The following is a 7,418-nucleotide window of genomic DNA, read 5'->3' on the forward strand; positions in this document are numbered from 1 at the left end:
GTCGAACCTAATGCGATCAGTCATTCGAGACGTCGTGTTTAGGCCATCGTTTGATTTGTTGCTGAAAGATTGAAATGCTAATTATATACTCGAAATAAATAGAATTCGCGAGCAGTACCTCCAGCAACGTGCAGGTGAATCATTGCTTTTTGTCTCTTTACTCTTTCTATCACTGTTAATGAAAATACTAATTATCATAAAAATGGGTTTGAAGTTAATAACTTCATATATTATAATGCACCAAGGTGCTCATCAATTCTACTTCTTGGTTAGCCTACCAATTTGTTATTATCACATTAGAAATTCTTCCAGGGGTCCTGTCACAAAAATTGAGTTTTCATCACTCGTAGGTCCACTTATGGACCTACTAGTCGCGACCACCTCGATGACTTATGGACCCTACTCTCATTTAAACTTTTGTAAGACAAATGTAACATTAGGATAAGGTTGAGATCCCACCATTTGGAAGGTGAATTATGGACTCAAACAACCTAGTCTTATTTAATAAACCTTTTGTAAGACAATAAGTGAGATTGTGTTAAGTTTTTTCCTATAGTTTAATGCAATATGAGAATATGTTTATCATGGTAGCCAAAATGATTTTGTCTTATATTTATTTATTTAGAATTCTTTAGTTTCTTTTTACAAATTTCTATTACAACTCTTGAAGTGCAATGGATTGATATTGGTGGCATAGATGATAATAACAAAGGCAAAGTAGATAAGGACTTTTAATCTATTCAACTTCGAAACGTGTGTATCAAGCGTAATCAATTCGGCTTCTATAGTATTCCTGACAATAATAGTATAATTAGCTGATTACCAAGAAATTGTATTACAAATAAAAGGAAATGGATCTAATCTCAAGATGATACAAATTCAATTGACATCACCATAATCCTAAAGTATAGAAAGATAATCAATAAATCTAAGATCACAATTGGAGTTAATTTTAAATTACTTGAAAGACTATCCAATGCTCTATTATATCTACTCAATCTAGATTTGGCATAAGCTACATAAGCTCTAGTTTTATTTGTTAAAGTGATCAAATAATTTAAGAATATTTCTCTTGATCCAAAGCTGTATTATTCAAGAGATATATACTAGGGTCATAGACAGTAGATATTGATGAATAATTTGAAAACCTAAATTTTTTTATCTTTTCGGATATAATGACATTGGAATAAAGTGATCAAATTGAATTATTTTTATCTTGAATAATCTTTTCGGATAAAATGACATTAGGAGCTTTCATTTCAAAGAGTTGTTTAAAACAGGTTTTGATATGATTTAGGAGGGAATTATCATCTACATATTAGCAAAGAAGAATCAATATTTTATATACCTTTTTTTTAAATAATGGTAGTTATCGGTGTTGGGCACATGATGGATTTTAATAATTGACAGCCCACTTTAACCATTTAACTAGTTTTTTTAGTAACCTAGAGAGGAAAACTACAGTAGGGTTGCTAGAAAAAACTATAGTGGCGGCTATGGGCATGGCTAAAAAAAATAAAACTATAGCAGCGACAAAAAGCAGAGGAATAAGAAAAGAAGAAAAGGGAAGAAGGTAAAGGCCATTCTTAATTATCTGATGATAGTGTCATAAATATCATCGATTGATGAGTTGGCTCGATTGGTTCACTACCCAATGTGCAGGTCTATCTTCGCACCTTCTTTGTGCTGACGTAGGACTGTTAATATGGCGAACTGGCATAAGAGGTCCACATGGGAGGTCACTTGTCGGGGAGGCTCTGGGATCAAAGAGGTTAGATAAAGGGATCGGTATCTTCTTGGCTACATGGTCCTTTTTTGGCCGCTGGGTCACCTTCTAGTAGTGGGATCATCTCCTCGATGCCAGTGGTCCTACACAATAGGTCGGCCCCGGGGGGGCTTTCTAGCTTGACTCCTCTGATACTTAAGTTAGTGCAAGATAGAGGGGGAAAGAGAGAGTGAGCTGTTGGTGGCTTTTATACCTAGGCACTTGGCTGAGCCGATTGACTTTCGTACTGGTTGATCGAAGACAAGATTTGTTTAATTGACTGATCATGATAGTTGAAAATTTTCTCTATCCTCTTATCCTCTAATCCTAGTGCGGTGGGGGAGTTAAGGCAGGCAGTTTACTGGCGAGCTATGCCCGAAAGACAATCAGGGCTATTGCCTTGTGGTCAAACTCCCTCCTTTCATACAAGTAGGGAATGATCTTTACTAGTCATAGGTGTTGAATCTTGTATTTTGATGATGAAACCAATTGATAAGTGTTTATGATTTGATCTACATTTTATGTCATACAGGATGCTTCGATCAAGGAGGGACAATTAAAACAGGAAGAATCATGTTGGGTTGGAGGAAAATATGTCAGAAGATTGGACGTCGGATCGGAGGATCGGTCGACGTATCGACAAAAGACTTCGGGCCATGGATTCAGGCATCGGACCAAAAAGAGTGGATATTGCACCAAGGATATCAGATTTGCGGAGGTCAATTGGCCGATTGGGCAATAGGCCGCAAGAGAGGATGATGCACTGAAGAATCAGATGAAGCGTCGATGGACCAATGACATGCCAGACGACATGATTCATGCTTAGCAATAATTGTCTAGATCAAAGTGTGTTTTTATGTGTGTAGGATTAACTACGATAGCAAGACATAAAGCAAAATGAAGTCCCGAAGTCAAGAACGCGATTTCATTAGGAGTTCGAGAGTTCGTCGGAAGTCTGGATGTTCATTGGAAGTTCTGCCGAAATTGACCGAAAGTCCTGGAGCTTACCAAAGAAGCTCGTCGGAACTCGTCAAGAAGATCGTCATGAAGTCCAGGAGCTTGCTAGGGGTCCGCCAGAATATTACCGAGAGATCATCGGAAGTTCGCCGGAAGATCACCAGAAGCTCACCGGAAGAAACCAGACTTTTTTTGCTTAGAATATGTCTTAGAAATTGTAGTTAGCACATAATTAGAGTTGCGATTGGGAGGTAATCCCATCAACTATGTTAGGGGCCAACTGGGCCCAAAGTTGGGCTGATTTGGGCCGGATTCAAGGCTCAACCAGGATGTTGAAAGCTTGGCCGGCGGTGGCACCGCTTGGGGAACAGCACCCAAGGAATTCTGGGCAATGGTACCGCCAGTGGCAAGGTGCCAGGCGATGGCACCGTCTAGTGCAGTGTCAGTGTCAGACTGACACTAGCGGTGGTACCGCTCATACCCGGGAGACCCGGGATGAGATGTTTTTAGGCTCCAATTTTGAATTAACTTGAAGCCTATAAATATCCCTCTCATCCCTAGTTAAAAAACACACAACTGAAAGTAAAAAAGAAAGAAAACTCTATTGCAATTGCATGTGAAACTCCTCTCAAAGTTCTCAGTGTTAGAATAATTTAAGAGAGGAGTAAGTGGGGATGTAAGGGTTATCTCCTAAACCCGATAAAAAGAGAATCGAGTTGTAAAAGGTGGTTGGTCTTCGCCTATTGAAAGAAGACCGATAGTGGATGCCGGTGGCCTTGACGAATGAGGAATCGGGAGTAGATGTAAGTCACGACGACCGAACCACTATAAACTTAGTTTACATTTACTTTCAGCAATTTACTTTTATAGCAAACTGCCTCTCCTCCTTACTATGCTTTTACTATGCCTATGCTCACATATGCTTTCAAGTAAACACCTTCCAAGATCGATTTTAATCGTACGAAGATTGTATGAAACTGATATTTTTACTGCTGCACTAATTCACCCCCCCTCTTAGTGCCGACTCGTTCATAATAGTTGGTATCAAAGCCTCGTAATTTCTCATTTGATTTAACACTCAAGAGAATTGACTCTTTTCGGCTTTCAAGAAGGTCACTCTCTCATTCATCCTCCCTTGTTCAATGGGACGGACTACACATATTGGAAAACTCGAATGAGAGTTTTCTTACTTTCGTTGGATTTAAATTTATGGAATATTATCAAAAATGGATTTCAAAGGTCTTTTCTTCCAATAAACCACTAGAATGATTTGGAGAAAAAGATTTTTTCTTTAAATACGAAAGCTATGAATGCTTTGTTTTGCTCTTTGGATAAAATTAAGTTTAATCAGATTTCTACTTGCGAAACGACTTTCGATATATGGCACACTCTCGAAATCACATATGAAGGCACTAGCAAAGTTAAAGATTCGAAAACCAACTTTTTAATGCAAGATTTTGAACTTTTTCGAATGAAGCCAAGTGAAACCATTGTTGACATGTACACCTGTTTTATGGATGTCGTCAATAGTTTAAAAGCACTTGGTAGAAGTTTTTTAAATTTTGAACTTGTAAACAAGATTTTACATTCTCTTAATAAGAGTTGAGATTCAAAAGAACAGGAAAGATTTCAGACTTAGAACAATTGAAGACTACTTGAGCATAAGCTCAAGCGATGGTGAACTTGAACTCCTCATGAAAATTTGAAAACAAAAATAAAAATTAAACATAAACTTAAAAAGAAGAAGAAGGCAACTTAAGACAAATCGAGTGCATCCGAAGATGAAGAGGAAACCGATGAAGGAGAAACGACGAACTTCACTTTGGTGACTCTCGATAATGAGGTAAACAACTCAAACAAAACTCTTTTAATTTATTTAAAAATTACATAATACTTTTCATGAGTTATTCTTAAATTAATTTTTTTAAAAGAATTTTTTTTTTAATTACATATTTAATGAAAATATAAAAATAAAATTGGATCATGCTTACCTTTCTAGTGATTTTAAAAATAATCATGTTTTATGATAAACAAACAAAATAATTTTGATTAAAAATTACCTTATCATGATGAATGTTTTGAAAATAAATGTTTGTATCATACTTGATGATTTTTATGCATGAGGACTTGAAGTAATGATTTAAAATCATATGTTTTGGAATTATGTGTTACACTTTTTGATCTTGATGATTTTTGATCTTTCCATTTTTAACGTTGATGTATAGTTTTGACATAAGAACAAATATTTAGGCATGCTAATATAAAGTCAATCACACAAATTGAAACTAAAGAAGTTTAGATATATTTAAGAATCATTCAATATTATGTTCAACGAAACTATGCTTGAAGTCTTAATGAAAATATAATAATGATTTGAAAGCATGCTTAACAAGTTTATATTTCAAACTTATGCATGATAACTTTTGTGATCTTTTGAAAGTTCTTTTTTGTTGTTAATGAATGATGCATGGATTTGAAAGAAAAAAACATTAAATCAATTAATAAGTTGAAACAAAAGGAGGAAAGCATTTTTCTTGAATTTTTTTTTTCTATCTTATCGATTTTTCACCAAGAGACCAATAAAATTATTTATGTCATTTTGAATCTCTTGAAAGAAATGTTGGGATTTTGATGATTTTGATGATTTGAATTTGAATGAGTTTTATCCAAATCATGATCTTGGTTTCTTGGAATTACTTGAGATTTTTTGAATCAAGATATCTTCTTTGTACACCTACAATTTTTTATTCTTGGTATTTTATTTAAAGAAAAGATTTATTATCTGAATCATGTCTTTTGGTATTCAAGTGGTCTTATCTTTCATGATATGATCTCTTTGTATTTATGGCTTGTATGCCTTGAAATGATTGAAATATTTTACACTATTATGTTCTTCCTTTATTCTTTCTTGTTTACAATGACAAAAGGGGGAAAGAAAATAGCTAACATATCAAGAGAACCAAGTTTGCTAGCTTAAATGATAAACTTAGACATGTTAGATCTCTCAAATGCATAAATTCATCTTATATTTTTTCGAATTATGATCTTGATTTCTTGAATTTTAGACTTGATCTTTCATTTTTGATGATTGAAATAATGATTGAAATATTGATGTAATTATGAATGATGATTTGGAATCATGCATGTAATGATGATTTTATATTTTAAAAATATACATGATAATTTGGTATTATTCATGCAATACTTCAACTTATAAAAATGATGCATGTAATGATGAAATATTCATGATGAAAAATTGTTTTGACATTCATGACTTGAATTTTCATCTATGCTATTTACCTTTGTCATAGTTTAGAAATTAATATAAAGGGAAAAAGAGATATAAAATTGTATTCTTCCCTTCTTTTTGACAATGACAAAGGGGGAGATAGCTAGCTTGCACAAGTCAAGAAGATGCAAAAACTTACTTGCTAACTTGTTATCTTGTAAACTCGCTATCTTACTATCTTGCATATTTAAAACTTGACAGCTTATATATTTTCTAGCTTACAGCATGATGTGGCACTTGCTAAATTTTCTAGCTTACATATTGCATGATGATAAATGCAATGTTTGACATTATATCTCTAAACACTTGATAGTTGTACTTCTCCTTTTTGTTGATGACAAAGGGGGAGAAGTATGATGTTATGCATAAGTTTTATGATAATATGTTGCTTGAACTTTTGAATCCAAGGTTCTATCAATATGACATATTGATAAGGGGAGTTAAGGTTAACTCCGTTATCAATTGGTTGTCAACATAAAAAAGAGAGAGATTGTTGAATCTCATATTTTGATGATGAAACCAATTGATAAGTGTTTATGATTTGATCTATGTTTTAAGTGATGTATGATGCTTCGATTAGGGAGAGATAATTAAAGCAGGAAGAATCATATTGGGCCGGAGGAAAATATGTCAGAAGATTGGACGTCGGGCCGAAGGATCGGTCGACGTATTGACAAAAGGCTTCGGGCCATGGATTTGGGCATCGGGCCAAGAAGAGTGGATATTGCACCAAGGATATCGGAGTTGTAGAGGCCAATTGGCCGATTGGGTAATAGGGCGCAAGAGAGGACGATGCGCTGAAGAATCGGATGAAACGTCGATGGACTAATGACATGCCGGACGATATGATTCATGCTTAGTAATAATTGTCTAGATCAAATGTGTTTTTATGTGTGTATGATTAACTACGATAGCAAGGCATATAGCAAAATGAAGTCTCGGAGTCAAGAACACGATTTCGTTGGGAGTTCGAGAGTTCATCGGAAGTCCGAACGTTTGTCGGAAGTTCTACCAGAATTGACCAATAAGTCCTAGAGCTTGCCAAAGAAGCTCGTCGAAACTCGCCAAGAAGATGTTCGTGAAGTCCAAGAGCTTGCCGGGAGTCCGTCGGAACATTACCGAGAGATCGTCGGAAGTTCGCCGGAAGATCGCTAGAAGTTCGCCGAAAGAAACCAGACTTATTTTGTTTAGAATATGTCTTATGAATCGTAGTTAGCACATAATTGGAGATAGAATTGAGAGGTAATCCCATCAACTCTGTCAGGGGCCAACTGGGCTCGAAGTTGGGCTGGTTTGGGCTAGATTCAAGACCCAACCAGGATGCTGAAAGCCTGGTCGGCGGTGGCATTGCCAGGGCCGACGGTGGCACCACTTGGGGAACAACACCCCAGGAATTCTGGGCGGTGG

The sequence above is a fragment of the Musa acuminata genome, chromosome BXJ3-8, assembly GCF_036884655.1.
Source record: "Musa acuminata AAA Group cultivar baxijiao chromosome BXJ3-8, Cavendish_Baxijiao_AAA, whole genome shotgun sequence".
Lineage (NCBI taxonomy): Eukaryota > Viridiplantae > Streptophyta > Magnoliopsida > Zingiberales > Musaceae > Musa > Musa acuminata.